Source organism: Triturus cristatus, chromosome 2_1 (genome assembly GCF_964204655.1).
Source record: "Triturus cristatus chromosome 2_1, aTriCri1.1, whole genome shotgun sequence".
In the NCBI taxonomy this organism is placed as follows: Eukaryota; Metazoa; Chordata; class Amphibia; order Caudata; family Salamandridae; genus Triturus; species Triturus cristatus.
This window is the reverse complement of record NC_140581.1, coordinates 1,046,369,152-1,046,386,345: the sequence shown is the minus strand read 5'-3', so window position 1 is coordinate 1,046,386,345 and position 17,194 is coordinate 1,046,369,152.

Below are 17,194 nucleotides of genomic sequence, written 5' to 3'. Positions count from 1 at the left end.
TGCACTTGCATCATCCCCTAATGGCCAATACATATAAAAGTGAATATAAAACGAAAAGCAAAAAACAATCACCAACAAATTCCTGTGAATTAACAAAGCATCAACCCAACATGCTAAGTTTCTGAAAAACATAGCGCAATACATACAATTAAAATAAAAAATGTTTTTAATTCAAAGTCACCTATGGCTCATGCCATTCATGAACAGTCTATACCAACATCACATGCTCAATTGCTCAACCTATGGAAAGACATATAAACATACATAACACACTTTATATATTGTCTACAATATTCCAATTTGGCATTCATGCCATGCGGTTGCATAGTATCCAACTTCTTGATGCAGAAGAACTCTCTCTGCAAAGGTTTTTTTGCGCTTATTAATCCCTGGCTGAGGCATCACCACTTAATATCTGGAACCATTATTGCGTTATGTTGTGACCTCCATCAGACTAGTGGGTAGCTACACTCGAAGTCTTGTTTTTATTGTGAATATTACTTTTGTGTTCGGATGTTTCATTTTCCTTTCCGGCTTTCCGATATACAACATGTGGCATGGACATTTTAAACAATACAGCAAGTGTTTGAGTTACAATTAGCCTAATGTTTATGCTGCTTGATAATCTGCCCATTCCTGGGGTGAGACAGGGTATTCCCCACAATAACATTGTTACAATGAACAAAGTTTAGGCATTTCAACGTGCCACAGTGAATTCCTTCATGACAATGAGAGTTAGAAGTCAAGATCTCTTTGATGATTCTTGAGCACCTGCGTCTTTGGACTGGATAGTGAGCACACTACCAGCAGTTGTTTCAGAAGTGGCGGAGATTATATCACATACAATTTGACCGTAATGAGATTAAAGGAAGTGACATCACATGACCCTAGAACCTGATTTTTTCCAGGAAGGAATGTCACATGGAATGTCACATGACCTTAAGATCATGACAATTCACATTGCTGAGGTTCCATAATAATTGCATAATTAGTGTAACAGCATAACACATACAAATGTCCACAGTCGCACTGGCCTAGAAGGCAATCAAGCTTTGCTCGAAGGGCTGGTCTGACAGGTCTTTGTGTGGGCTGTTCTTTTGCGGTTTGTGAGCATGTTTTAAGGTCTGCTGGAACGGTTTCTACTGTTGATTTCCCGCATGTTAAAAGAAACTGACTGCAGTAAGCTCATATTTATGCACTCATCCATACCTTTCTAGACACTTATAGAGCGTTTCTTTACAAGTCAAAATTGCCTCAATTCGCAAACATGGGCCACGTTTTCAGCAATCTAATTTATTAATGAGGGCCACTTTTACTTTGGTGCCCGGGCCTATTTTCTGTCCCAGTTGGACCCCGCAAATGTCTATTTTAGAGACCACCTGTATTATGGTGCTGACTTGATCTTTAAAATATCTAGGGCCTAATACTTTTTTTTTTTTTTTTGAAACCGTTTATTACAAGACTCAAAAAATATACAAAGATGGGCCTACAACCTTCCGGCCGGCCGCTAGCAAACAAAAGGAGCATACGATACACATTTATAAAGCACGTGGTGCTGCGGAGGAGCATGCACAGGAGTTAACAGCGTTGAGAGCCACACCATCCAGACCCCACTATACGGTTTCATTTTAAACTTAAAGAACAACAAGAAAAAACAAACCCACAAGGCAATCCACAATCGGAAATAGCAGCATGTGCTCCCCTGGAGGGGGGACCCTAACCATCCATAGGAGTCTCAAGAAGGGGAAGAGATCAGGACTAGGGCTGGGTAAACCCAATGCCCGGTACCGGGGGGATGAGTCGGCTAAGGGGACGGGGCCGGCGACGGATCGGGCAATAACGGCGGAGCACAGATTCCCCCGCGGTAGGCGTTCCAGGGGCCCCATACTGTCACCCATGTCCCAGGCTTACCTCTCGCCACATACACCACCTTTTCCCGAAACATGCACCAATCCATATGTTCCTTCCAGGCCGAGACAGTCGGGGGCCTCTGGGATCCCCACAGTTGAGCAATATCGCGCTTGGCCACCATATATCCCAGAGTCACCCACCACGTCTGCGGCGCCGAGTAATCGGTAGGTTCCCACACATTCAACAGGCATCTCCTCGCTTTGGGCAACAGCGCCACATGCGTAACCACTCGCAGCACCTCATGCACACCACGCCAGAACCCCTCCACCTCCGGGCACTCCCACAAGATATGCAGAAAAGTCCCCAAAGCACCACACCCGCGCTTACACAACCCGTCCACAGCATAGCCCATACGCAGGAGCCTTGGCCCCGTCATGTAGACCCTGTGGAGTATCTTGAGCTGGACGAAGCGAAGGCGGGCCGGTATGGCCACCTCTTTCGGGGAGGCCACCGCGGAGATCCAGTCCTCGTCGTCCAGCTCCAGCCCATCGGCAACCCAAGCCTCACGAAGGGCAGTCAGCAGGCCCGAGCGGTCGTTGATCAGTTTTTTGTAGATCAGTGAGATCGTGCTGTCCGGGACGTGTCCATCCAGCACTCTATCCTCCAGGGGGGAATACTCCGGGATGGAGGCAACGTCCGGGAAGACGGAGCCCAGTGCATGGCGGACCTGCAAATACCGAAAGTACTCACTGCCCTGCAACTGAAATTCCGTCTGCAGCATCTCGAACGTTTTAAATCCTCCCCTCGTCCAGAGATCCCCCACTTTGCTGATGCCTATTATGTCCCACTTCTCGAAGCCCTTCGAGGTCCACAGGGAGCCCAACCGCTCAGACGCGTATAGTGGTGACGCCCGGGTCAAACGATCCTTCCACCCCATAGCTACATTGGCCGCGTGCCACACTCGCACCATGACACGCGTGGGGCCCGTTAGGCAAGCGTCGGGCGCGCTGGAGTAGAGCGCTCGATTATAGTCACCACCTAGGAGTAGCATCTTATCCATTTCGAATGCCGGGTTTAAGGCGGGCCCGTATAGGCCGTGATTAATCGCAGCTAGCTGGGAGGCCCAATAGTACCGTTTAATATCCGGGAGGGCAATCCCCCCGTCATACCATGGGAGCGTCAGCTTCGCCAGGGCAATACGCGGCCTCCCGTCCCAGAACAGGCGGCGTTGCAAACTCTCCACCTCACGGAAGTAGCGCGCCGGGACTAGGTCCATAGTGTTCTGCAAAGCGTACAGGAAACGCGGCAACGACATCATCTTAAACAATGCCGCCCGGCCGAGCGGCGAAAGCGGCAGGCGCCGCCAGCGCGCGACGTCCTCCTTCAGGCGCTGGAGGGGGGGAAGCAAGTTCCGATCGTAGCGGGCCTCCGGGTCCAGAGTAATGAAGACACCCAGGTACCTGAACCCCCGCGGGGCGATCTGGATCGGACAGCCCCGCGGGAGGATGGGAGCCTCCCCAGAGAGCACATACACACATGATTTAGCCCAGTTGATGACAAGGCCGGAGTTGCGACCAAATGAATGTAAAACATCAACCAGTACTATCAGTGATTTACGTGGGGAGGCTAGGTACAAGAGGATGTCATCAGCGTATAGGGATACGCGGTCCTCATACTCGGGGGTCCAGCGGAGACCACGAATAGAAGGATGCCACCGCAGCCACTCCGCCAGGGGCTCCAAGGCGAGCGCAAAAAGGAGCGGCGATAAGGGGCAGCCCTGCCGCGTGCCCCGGCCCAGCTCGAACGGAGCCGATACTCTACCGTTCACCACCACCTGCGCCAATGGGCCCGAATACAGCAATTTGACCCAACTGATGAACCCTGGGCCAAATCCAAACTTCGCAAGCATCGCCCAGATGTATGGCCATTCAAGCGTGTCAAACGCCATGGTGGCGTCTAAGGACGCCAAAATGGCCGGCTCCCGTATGAACGGGACACGTGCGAGCACCCCATGCAAACGCCGCAAGTTAAGGGCTGTGTTGCGATGGGGAATAAAGCCGGACTGGTCCTGATGAACCAAATATGCCCACCACGCCGACCAGCCGATTGGCCAGTACCTTGGCGAGAATTTTGGGCTCCGCATTCAGTAGCGAAATGGGCCGATAGGATGTAACCCGGTCCTGAGGTCTCCCCTCCTTGTGGATAACCACGATTGTAGCCAGACGCTGGTCCAACGGGAGGGAGCCCACCGAGTGGGCCGCCAGGAACATAGCCCGGAGGTGTGGTGCCAGCGTATCCGGTCGCAACTTGTACAACTCGATAGGGAGACCATTCGGACCCATGGCCTTGCCGGAAGCGACCGAGCGTATGGCGAGGGCGATTTCGTCGGAGGTGGGAGCGGCGTCCAGCGACACCCTGTCCTCCCCCGAAAGGGTCGGCAGCGCGATATCCCTGAGCAGGGCACGGGAATCCTCTTCAGAGCAGGAAGACACCGGGGAATACACCCCACGGAAATAATCCGCGAAACAGGAGACAATTTCTTCTGGCTCAGTTACACACACACCATCCGTTTTCTCAATCAGCGGGACCACACGATTCGCTCTCTCTTTTTTGTCCAACCACGCTATCAGTTTACCAGCCTTATCACCCACATCATACAGTCGCCCCTGTTGCTCTCTACTGAGGCCCCTGGCCGCCTCCGTGACGAGGGCCCCATAGGCCGCTTGCTTGAGTTGGAGGACATGTAATGCGGCATCCGTCACCCCACCTTCTAGATTACCCTCCAACTCAGCTATTTCAGCTTCCACCCGGGTCACCTCCTCCCGCTCGCGCCTCCGGGCGTGGGAAATAAGGGATAGGGCCTCTCCTCGGAGTACTGTCTTGAAGGCCTCCCATAGTGATACAGCCGAAAGCACGGACCCCACATTCTCGTCAAAATATCGCTGAAGGGATTTAATCAAGTCAGCGCGAATGGTGGGGTCGCGCAGGTACCAGGGATTGATCGGGACCACCCTACCCTCACCCCTCGGAAAGACATCAAAGTGTAACAAGAGCGGGGAGTGGTCCGAGATACCCCGTGCCAAATGGCACACCTCTCCCACCCTCCCAACATAGGCCGCCGGGACAAGGACATAATCTAGTCGTGAGAGACTACCATGGGCCCCCGAGTGGAAAGTGTACTGCAGCTGCGTGGGGTGTTTTAAACGCCAGCAGTCCACCAATCCCAACGTATCCAAGTTGCCAGATAGCCACTCCTGTGCCCGGGGGAGGTCCCTAGGGGGGTGACGATCCACAGTCCCAGAAACCACCGCATTGAAATCCCCCCCCACCACTAGAAGCCCCCCCGGAAGGCCAAGGAGAAGGCGCCCCAGGTCCACAAAGGTGGTCGACTGCAGCCCCGGTGGGATGTATACTGACACAAAGACAACCACTTTGCCCTCCATTCTTCCCACCAAGACCGTGTAACGTCCCCTGTCATCGTGGAGCACCTCATCAATCTCCAACGGGAGCGAGTTCTTCACCATGATGCCCACACCCCTTGAGCCAGACGTGAAGCCCGAGTGGGCCACTAGGCGGTAGCCACGCCGATTCATGGCGCAGAAGGAGTTGCCAATGAGGTGTGTCTCCTGCAGAAAAACTACATCGGGCGAGATTCGCTTCAAGAACTGCAGGACCACACCTCGTTTGATCCTGTCCCCCAGTCCATTCACATTCCAAGACAACAAAGTTAATTCCCTACCCCCCATCATATACAGAAGCCATCATTCGTCCCCCCGAGAGCACTTTAGAACTAACACAAAAATACTGTTGCCTTGTGGTGAAAACGAACAACACCCCATCCCTACCCACCCACCCCAACAAAACTCCCCCCTCCCTGCACCCCTGCATGAGCCCGAACAGCCCCCCCAACGTGCAGTGTGCCTGTCGCCCCATATATAGTTAAACTAACTAGACCCCCTAGAGGAGGAGGGAGAACCTCCAATAGACCCTACACAACCTCCATAGGAGGGGAACTTACACAGACAGACGCATAATCGAAAGTGGCATCATTTTCGTCCAGAGCGAGGCCTAATATTAAACCCTCAGTCCCGATCCAGTGGGCCGTCTCCCCCCGCCGCCCCCCCCCGCCCCCCCGATCACGATCCCCAGACAGAGTATTCAGCCAGTCCCCGGCCGCTTTGGGACGATCAAAAAAGTGCGTGCGACCTTCCACCTCCACTCGCAGCTTGGCTGGGAAGAGCATGGCGTATTTGAGGTTTAGGTCCCGAAGACGGCGTTTGACGCCTAGGAAGCTCAGTCTCTGCTTCTGGACCGCTGGGGTGAAATCAGGGTAAAAATTCACCTCCATATTGTCAAGCTTAACCGGTCCATGCAGTCTGGAGGTTTGCAGGATAGCGTCTCTGTCCCGAAAATTGAAAATCCGGGCAATGAGAGGTCTCGGAGGGGCTCCGACCTTCGGCCTTCCCCCGGGAACCCTGTGGGCCCTCTCCACAGCGAAGAATTTACTCAGCCCCCGTGGCTGGAGATGGGTAGCAATCAGGTCCTCCACAAAGAGGTCCGCCGCCGCCTCCTCGCGTCCCTCGGGCACCCCGATGATGCGGATGTTGTTCCTCCGGGCCCGACTCTCGGAGTCCTCCAGGCGTCGATCCATAAGCGCACTCGCCTGACTAAGCCGGCGCACCTCTGTTTGTAGGGCCGCCACATCTGTCGTAAGGCCCGATGCGGTGTGGGCCAAAGAATCAACTCGGTCGTTGGTTTTGGAAAGATCGGCCCTCACCAGGCCAACATCCACGAGGACCGAGTCGATCTTCTGCGCCAGTGTATCGAACCGCTGGCCCACCGAGGCCTTCATCTCGGCAATGGCGCCCATGACATCTCGCAGAGTCAGATCCGTGGGCAGGTCCGGGGCATCCGGAGGGCCCTCAGGGGACTTGTGCGGTCCATCGGGAGATCCCTTCTGGAGGGTATAGCGGTCCATACTGTTGGCCTGATGGACGGCGCCACGCCGGGTCGATTTGATCTTTGCCCGGTCTCCATCTTGTTTCGTGGCCATGGCCACCAGTCTCCCAGTCGCACCAGCCACGTCGTGAAGGGCAGGCAAGCAGGGCCACGAGCTCCGGGGGGGGCCACCTCAGATCAGCGGGGTGGATCACAGCCGGCGGGCAGGCAGGGTTTCCCAGCGAGGCCACACCAACACAAAGAGCCCCGCGACCCAACCCCGCAGAGACGGCAAGGGGGTGCGAAAGCGAAAGCGAAAGTGCGGGGTACACGAGTCGCCAGGCCCTGCCTGCCGCTGTTGTTCGCTTTGTCACTGGATCACCCCTCAGCGCAAATCCGGGGTCCGGCGAGGAGAAGGCCGCAAACCTCAATCGGTGCTCACTCCGGTGTCCGAGGTCCGATTTGGAAACGGGAAACGGGTGCCACCTCAGCTCAGGCTCACCAACACAGTCCCCTCATCCGGGACAGGATAATTTCAGGATAATCGTAGGAGGTTGCGGAGGTCCTCGGGAGCCTCGCACCTACGCGGCCATCTTGGTTGCGCGCTAGGCTCCTCCTCTAGGGCCTAATACTTGCCCTGATTTGTAGCGAGTGAGCAAAGTGAGTAGACAGACCTCTTATTGGGGTTTCTGCTCCCAAGACAAGTGTGAAATGTATGGGGTGAATTTGTGCATTGTGAAGCACAATTTTCACATAAATTTGCTAAAATGCCATAATCACTGAGAGGGCACTCGTTAAATATTCAGATCCCTTCGTGGTGTGTCATGTCAATGAAACCTGACCTTTGTTAAAAAAAATGTGTTACAGGTGTCTGGCTCAGCATTTTGCCATGGGCGCCCGTTATGTTTCAAGGTTGCCCCCTTACATAAAAAAATTACATTAAATATGCCAGTACCAAAAATTCAGAATTTATGCTGTCCATTTACCATAGTTGACCCATATGTCAAAAAGTACCTTAGTATGTCAAAGCCAACACTTTGTAATGGTTGCCACCACCCACATGCAAAGTTGTCCACATTTATGCCAAGAATTACTTGTGTTTTGTATGCCACAAATTCCATTTAGCATGCCACTACCATTGTATTACCATTGATGCTCTTCAGGGCCGGACTGGGAACTCAAAGCAGCCTTGGCAACTTTTTCGGACCAGCCACTGGGGGAAGGCATGGGGAGTAAGTGTGAAGCACTGCTGCTTTTGTTACCGGGGGCCAATATTGCAGCACCACACTGACACCCACCTCTGCAAAACTGGCCCCCATCCTTCCAGCCTTCCAGGGAAACGCCTAATGCCTGGTATGGCCAGTCCGGCCTTGATGCCCTTCATGCCAGGAATTACCCCAGAGTGCCAGTGTCAGTATTTTGTCACAGGTGTCACATAAAGACACACTTGGTCACACATACACACGTTCTCTCTCACTTAATCACTTAACCACACTGTAGACCGCTAGCACACTCACACTATACATTTAAAACACATTTTACTTACCATAGCTGCCACCAAAGGTCCTGTTTCAGCAAGTACACTCCATGTTTTATTTTTATTATACTAATTGTGAATAATATTAGTGTAATGAAAGCAGGCAGAAAATAAGGAATGCTGAGCTGCGTCTCTGTTCTTGGCACGGATTTTGCCACCTCTGAGACCAGGGAATGCAAAAGCAGTGCCAGGGGTTGCAAAGAGCAAGCCGGGGGTTATAGCTGCGACCCCTGGTGACCCCCTAAATGACATCCATGGGAGGACAGGATAAAGGCCAACTAGACTGTGTGGTCATTTTATATTATTCTGCAAAAATTTGACAGAGGAAAATATCTCTCGGATCATAACTATGGAAATACTTTTGCGTTTTTAGCTAGCACCTTTGCATTTTTCTTAAATTGATTTTTGGGGTATCTTGCCCAAATGACTACATGGCTTTAATCTACTGGGATAACTGTTGAGTTTTGGTTTACATTTTGAGTATGCACTTGCTAGGTATGTTGCTGATCTACTTTAAGCTATGGCATTTGTGCAATAAAGTGAAGTAACTTCCACCATTCCTACAAAATCCTGGCAAGCCCACGATTAAATGGAAAAAGCTGTTAAGAATTAAAAAAATTACCAAAATCATCAAAGGAAGGAGCGGCATTAAAACACCAGTGAGCAACTGTATATAAGATAGAATTTCAAGCCAATACACTTGAATGCAGAGACACGACTACCATGTATGTAGTAATGCTCCTGTTTCACGGCATTCTATCCATCATCTACACGATCTACCAAACATTGCCCTCAATCTCTTGGGTGAGAGATACCAAGCGGTTAGCAGTTCAAAAGTATTTTCCTTATGTTGTGTGTATATGGAAGACTTGTTTGCTCTTTTCCAGATGGCCACCCAGTTTTTTCTGGGATCGCTATTTCCAAATCCCTTTCCCTATATTGCATATACTTATGTTCTGACTGAGGATTTAGTGTCAATAAGACTCTGTAGAGCGCAATTTTATGCCCCTCTTTCTTACTCTATCAACGAACAGGAGTTCTAAGCATGACTTTACTCTGTTCACCTTATTCCGCACAGCTGAGGTTCCCACTCAGTGCAGTAGGTAGAATCAGCGAAACTCATCTTGAGGCATTACATTTAACTTCCTATTGAAATCCTCTTCCAGGTGAAGCTTTCCCCTCTCAAAGAGCTCTCTCAGCAGTGGCTGCTGGGGCCAATGGTGAATGCCTGCATCAGTTTGACCAGGTGGAAAATCAGGCTTGTGTACAATTGGAGCAAGAGGAAATGGCTGTGAGGAAGCTCCATTCTTTCCTATTATTTGATGCCAATATCCAAGTAGAATATTTGGAGTTTGCACGATCGTGGGTCAGTTCTAGCTCAAAGTGGGAGACACAAAAGATAGTAGAATGAGATTGTTGAAAGGAATTACAGTACTTGCAGCCAAGACTTCCGTTCGGGACAATGATCCCATTCCAGGGCCGGGCACAATCGAGCAGCCTTGATATAGGCCTCTATATCTGAAAAGTCCAGATCGCCTTCCAAAGGAGAACTAAATCTACTCCGATATACGTGGCCTCCTATTTTCCAAACATATATTATAGTTTGCTTGAATTTGCAATGTTGTAGGAATTTTCGGTGGAAGCATTTGGGCAAAGTATAGTAGGTTAGCAAAACATTAATTTTCAGGTTAGCAACTCTAGCTTTTCCCACCTATATAGATCTTTGTCCAATGTTTGCACAAGAGAAGATATGTTTTGCCCATGTATGTCGCTTGTCGAAGTAAAGAGCTGAACCCCTAGATATTTATAGGTGTTGCCTGCCCAAGCAAAGGCAGCCTAGGTCAGTGATGCTAAATTCCATGGATCTACCACTCCCAGGCCCTGTGATTTGGCTAAATTAATCCTAATACTACAGCCTGATACCACAGCAAATTGTTCTAACTCATACTGTAAGGCCTTTAAGGATGCATCCGGGTTGGTAATAAACCAGAGGATATCATCTGGGAACAGAGCTACTTAACGTGTCATACTGCCCACTTTAATGCAATTAATAGGAGGGTTGCACTGAATTTGTGCAATACAGGGTTCCATTGAGTACAAACAAGAGGGGGGGCAGCCCTGCCTCGTCCGACCTTAAAATATAGATGGAAGCGGTGTATTCCCCATTTATTTTAATTGTAGTAGCCTGTTTTTCATACTGTATTTGAATGACAGTTGACACTATTGGACCAATTTGAATTTTCTCCAAACTTTTAATAAACATGGCAAATAAACCCCCTCAAAAGTCTTCTCCACGTCTAGCAAGAGAAGGACCATTGACTATTTTGTTCACTTGGCTACTTCCCTTAAAGCTACCGCTAATCATATATTATTGCCAGGTTGTTTACCCTTAAAGAATAGCTGGATGGATATTAATTTGAGTCATAGAGTGTGGAGACGCTCAACTAAAATGAATGCAGATATTTTAGTGTCACAATTTAGTAACACTAGGGGTCTACATGAGCCACAGTGCCAGGTTCCTTGTTAGACTGCAAAATCAAAGATAATTGAAAGGAAAGCATCGTTTTCTAAGCGATCTTAATAGGTAAATGTGATTGAATACCTTTGCCAGTGGATTTATAAGAATGGAGGTGTGGGCCTTATAAAATGAACTGTCAGGCCCCAGAGCTATATGGATAGGCATATATTTTGTTGCTGCTTCAACCTCCTCTGCTCTTATCTCCTTTTCTATGCCTTCAAAATGTTCTCCCTTGTCACTTGGTTAATAGGTTCTAGGAAAACCATCTTGTTATCATGGATCAAAATCATGTTGAAATAAAGGACAAAGGGGATATAGAATTTAAGAAACTCCTAGATGATCTCTGCTGTATTTGTATGGTATGAGAAACTCCTTTCTCATCTATTATTTCCTGTATGTAGTTTTGGGCTTCGATCTGGTACAACTTGTAAGCTAATAGCCTATTTGATCCTTTGAAGTTTGACGCTTTTAGGAAAGCTTGTTTATGGTTTTAAAATCAAATGTCAGGATTACTAGGATTGAAGGGGATGATCAGAATGGTGTACGACCAATAGCCTGCGCACTTCAGTATTGACTGTGGACTCTAATGTTGGGTTTTCCAGTTCTAGACCAGCCAGAGGTTCTTTATGTGACACACGTATTGGTGATTTTGGCTTATGATGATGGATCATTCAGGATCGCCCATTACTACTTTGTCCACAGTTTCCTTTAATGAAATATGGAGAAAAAGTGTACAATTGCTGAGCTTAAATGTCACTCTAAAAATTTTGGATGAGCAGGATATAGACATATTGAGGTATGTATTCTGAGTCCACTAGAGTGTCTAGGGAGAGAGACAGTGACTGTTATGGACAGGGATATCATGTGATGGCAGGTTTTGGCCAGGTTATGTTTCATTTTGAAGCCTAGGTCTTGGTTTATTTGTCTTTCCACAGACATGCACCGAAAACAAGCCATACCTATTGCCTCTGCCAATGCTTGTTAGCAGTATCAGAAACAGGAGTAACAACAATACATTTGTTGTGATTCATTATAATTGAAAATGTTTCAATTCTGGCAATATAAGACTGTGAATTGAGCATTACTAAAGTCTGTGGAAGGGGTAGTGGCTTTTGGATTGTCTCAATCACTCCTGTTCTTTCCTTCACACCACTTTCCTCTGCAGTCTCTATATTAGACAATTAATTTATTCTCCCCACATCTACATGAAATCTTCCATATGCATGTCTTGTCTTGCACCTCACCTTCTTCAGCACCCTCTTTTCACTCTCTTCTGGCTGTGCTTCCTTGCTTCACCTTTACTTCAACATGCCCCTGCACACAACACACAACCACTCACCTTTAAGCAGTACATTTTTTAAATAGTTCAACAGCTTTGTACTTCCTTCAAACGCTTTTCCATTGAAACATAATTAAAATGTGAACATGTGACCCATGTTCTATGTGATCTTCCAAGAGACCAAGGACTGGATAAGCATGTATTATGTACACCTTTATGACCCACTGATAGGCACTATGAGAAGCTGGTACTTCCTTCAGCCTCAACTCCAGAGCTTTAAATCGTGCCCAGTCATACACACACACACCAACAAGAAGAACTCCCACAGGCACATATAAGCAACTTAGTTCACAGTACACATAATTGAGAACTTTATAATGAATAAAAATAAAAATATCCTGGAAAAAGCACACATTCGTAAAAAATGCAAAAATAAGTAAAACGTGAAATGTAAACACGGACTGTGCCACTGCCATTGACTGCCTTTATGGTTTTTATGGTATTCGTTCAGAAATCTATCAGGGTTTTCACTTGTGAGGTTAAGGACATGGATATAGGGCTGGATAAGAAGCCGTTTAAATGTCATTTTTTTAAATACTGGCAGGTCTGCGACCCAGAGAGCACAGGTGAAGAACTGTACAGAACTGCCTGTGATTGAGCGGCGCCGTCAGAGTGAAAGAGGGATCTCAAGTGATAAGCATCTAACTTGGGCATTGCAGTACTGAATGCCCACCTTTGCTTCAGGTGATTACGAACACTGCCTTGCATCCTGAACTTTTTACCTGCAAATCAGTGATTTGAGTATAATGCTGAAGTTAGCCTCCTATATAACCAACACCATATTTGCAGGCGGAAGTTAGCATCTTATTTGTCCAGCATCATATTTGTAGGAAACATTTTATATACAATATATTCTATTTACTGACCCTTAAATAATTCAGCCAATTCTATTTTATCAAACTTTACATTGCCATACTATAGTATATTGTTTATCAATCACAACATATGCCACTATTACGTCTCTTAGGATTTAGCCTGAGCCAAGCAACTTTTCTACCAAATATAGGAAAACTGTGCCCCCTCAACATTTGGTATTGATCTAAATACATGGAGCTACGTGTATGTAAATTGTCTGAGCTGATCACAATTAGTCACAACAGGTGGCACCAAACTGGTTGCCTTCACCCCAATGCATTCCTATGCAGTTACATCCAAATAAGAAATCATATTTGTCTTATAGAAAAATCCCATTGGCTCACATATATTTATGTTGTTTTTCAAACACCACAACCCCCTACAAGGCCAATGAAGATTTAGCTTGAAGCCTTCTTAAGCACTTATAGATGGATATGTAACCATCCTTTATCTCTTTAAGATCAACTACGCTCACAAGTATTTATATTGATCTTAATAAATGGAGCAATCTAATTGGGTCACCCTCCTTGTAATGCATTCCTATGTAGTAAAAGACCAAGGACGAGGTGGACAGCAGCATTTTGAATGTGCTGTGCCCTGTCAATTAGGTATCCGCTAGATTGAAGTAGTGGGAAGTCTTGAATCAGTTGGCGCACACTCCTCAACATTAAGCAGCACCTAGGTGAACCAACCCACTAAAGAAGCAACAAGCTCAAACTCATCCTCTCAGTCTCACCCATAATCACCTACAATTCTGCCATACCACTTGTCTACCATATAACACTGAAAAAAACACATAGGAATCTAAGCTCAACTGCAATCATGATGCTTCAGCCTTAAACACTCAACAGAGTGCTATATGCAAGAACTTTCTAACAGCAAGCACATCACATTCACAGAGAACAAAAGAAATGCAAAAGGATGATCTCACTCATGAGCTCACACAATGGAAAGCACTCCACTCCTCACACAGATCCCTTATTGCTACAACCAGAGTCACTTTCTACGAGACAAAAAAAAATAAATAAACAGAAGCAATACACTGTTCAAAGCAGTCCAGCACTACATCAATCCGCTCTTTGATGCTCCAATTGCACCATTAGTTGCTGAATAAAGTATAATCAATCATTTCTTCAGGGAGAGGATCAACAACATCAGATCCCATTTTAAGAACATGAAACACGCACCCCCAGTATCGATCGCCATTGCTTTACTGTTAGGTGGAAGGACTTCAATCCCCTCTCGCATGCTGAACACACCAACATCCTTAGCTCATTTAAGGTCACCTCCTGGGAAAATAAGATTCTACCACAATGTGTCAAATTTCTTAAAGGAATCAACTCTTCCAGTCACCAAAATCTCTTTCCAGATGCCCTCAAGACAGGACAAATCCTCCACCGCTGAAGCCACTTAGCTTGGACCTATTTGATCAAGCCATCATCAACCTAAAACCTTGCTATCGATCATTTACCCTTGAAATCATTAACAGGGTAATAACCCCCAAGCTACAATAGTAGAGCAGCAAGAGTAATCTCCTACTAGCATACCAATCAGGCTTCACCTTCACGCTACAGGGTTGAAACAGCTGCTCTTCATGTACCTTGAAACACCCTCCTCATCAATGACAGAAATGACACCTATCTCTTGATACTGCTTGACCTCCCTGCAGCTTCTAACACAGCTGACCATCAAGCACTGATCCAACTCCTGGAAACACTCATGGAACCAGAAATGTATCACCTCTCATCACAACCTCATACACTGCAGCTTATTCATACAGATAGGAAATGCAAAATGCCAAACCCTCCCTCTCTTCTGCAGAGTACTCCAGGGTTTCATCCTCTACTCCATCATTTTCATACTCTGTAGGGAATATCTCTCATCAACAGACCCAACCGCATCATCAAGATACATCAATATGCCAGTGACACTCTATTGCAGCTAACATTTCCTTAAACATGATATTCAGTGACTCAAACCTGTTTTGAGGTAATACACAACTAGATGTCAAGTATCTACCCAAAGCTCAACTCGTCAAAGCTCCATACAATAACAAACTCAAACTTGGCTTACTGATATGAATGTAGATGACTTCACCCCACAGCAAATAGACAATGTTTAATCATTTGGAGTCACCCTCAACAAACTTTCATGTTCAAAGAACATTTTGCTAGGAAAACCAAAACAGCATGGTATGTGCACTCCTCTCTGATTAAAATTAACACATTTCTCACGGAAGCCAATTTCAGTCATTTGTGAGCTGTGGTTCTACCCCACATTGATGGCGGTGATACTTTGCAAAGTGACTCACCCCCTAAAGGCATCTTATGCATTGTGGTATGTGTCATCAAATCCTTCTAGCCTTGAAATTTGTGTAAATTTAAATCACCCTTAATCAAATGGAGAAGGACCAAAGGAGTCTTATATGCCACCCGCTGAAGCTGGCAACCCAGAGGCTTTGGAACATTCTGTAGACCTCTGCTTTCATTTGTGTTATGTATTCCAAGTATGTATTTGTTTCTGTTTTCACTGTCAGAACATAGAGCACTCGCCTATGGCATTCTTTAATCGCAATCAATTTGCCTGCATTTTGTAACAGGTCAAATGAATACATAAACTCCTTTTTGGCTTCCTTTATGTCCTCCGCTTTGCTGAGTGTATTAGCCATGGACCTAATCATGTGAGCTGCACAGACATAGACCACAGTCAATGCATAGTTCTCTCGGCCAAAGCATACATTAAAATTGAGTTTTAGGTACTGAACAAGGGTAATCGAAGGGAAAGCCTCCATAACTGCATGTATCATTGCACACCTGAAGGCTACCTTGACCTTTTGTGAAATTAGTCTATGGTTAGACAGCTTGAGAACATCACGAAATACACAGTTGAACCAGTGCAGAACAGTTGGTGTGCTATGGTCAGTTGATAACATTTCTACAACTGGCACTTTAAGATTAGCAGGGGTCTCTGTTTGAAGACACAAAGCATTGTACAAGATGTGGAAGTGGGTTTCTTTAGGGCTTGCAAAGACAGACCTTGTTGCATCAAGATACAGAAGAAACTTACTAAGAACCTGAAGGTCCTTTAGTATGTGTTACTGAAAATCGGTGTACATATAAATAACAACAGGTCTCATGCAAATATATTGAGTGAAAGCATGGTCAGTCAGAATTGGACTATCTTCTTTCATATCTTGTATTTGTTGTATTTCAAGGCAGTCTAAAATAAATGTTTGTTCATTTGGTTGCTAAGGTTCTTCTCAGTTGAAATGTTATGCAGGACTGTAGTTATTTTAATGGTATTCAGGTTACACACTAAAAGTTGCTATCAATTGTATATACAGATAAGAGGGTTGTTTGTGCCTGTCCTATCTGAGATTTCAGATTCCCTCTTTGTATAACACAAATATGCCTCTTTAAAAATGTTGAATAGTATGTTTAAATGCACCAGTCATCTTCACTAAAATAGTGACTTGAATGTAATCCTTTCTGTGTTTCTTGTGAAATTATATTTGGTGCAACCACTAAATTTGCAATGCTATTTCCCAAGCCAGTAAACAGGTACTTGATATCTTGACCCTTTGCACCTGACTCTACTATATTTGAAAGAAATAACACAACATTTATTTATTTCACTAACCTTTCTGTAAAGTAAGTCACAGCAGCCACTCCTTAACAGACAATACCTATGGTTATTCTAGGTTTTACCCAATTTCATTCTTGTTTAGTCACTTCTATTTTAAAATCTCAATGGCATATTCTCTTCCTGTTTTGTACTATTAATAAATGCATCTGATAACATCATTATTTGTAACGTATGTGTCAAATGTTTGATTTTTATTGCATTTATAGAAGGGCCTTAATTTTTTATTGCTTTCTTTTTGGTATTTAGAAGCCCTTACATTCTTTAGCTTAGTTTGGCACAAATTAACTTAATACTTTTGAATCAGTGCAAGACCTAAGCTGGGATGTGCATCATTAGGTCTCGCCTGACCCAGCGCATGCGCTGGTCTGGCGAGACTTATTGAGAGGGCTCCAAAAAGTGCTACCAGGCCAGCCTAGAGCTTCCGTGCATGTGCGCGGGCGCACGCGCTCCTTTTCCCGCGATTACTTTCACTTTCGTGGCCGCGCGGCATAGCCACTAGGTCTCGCTTTTG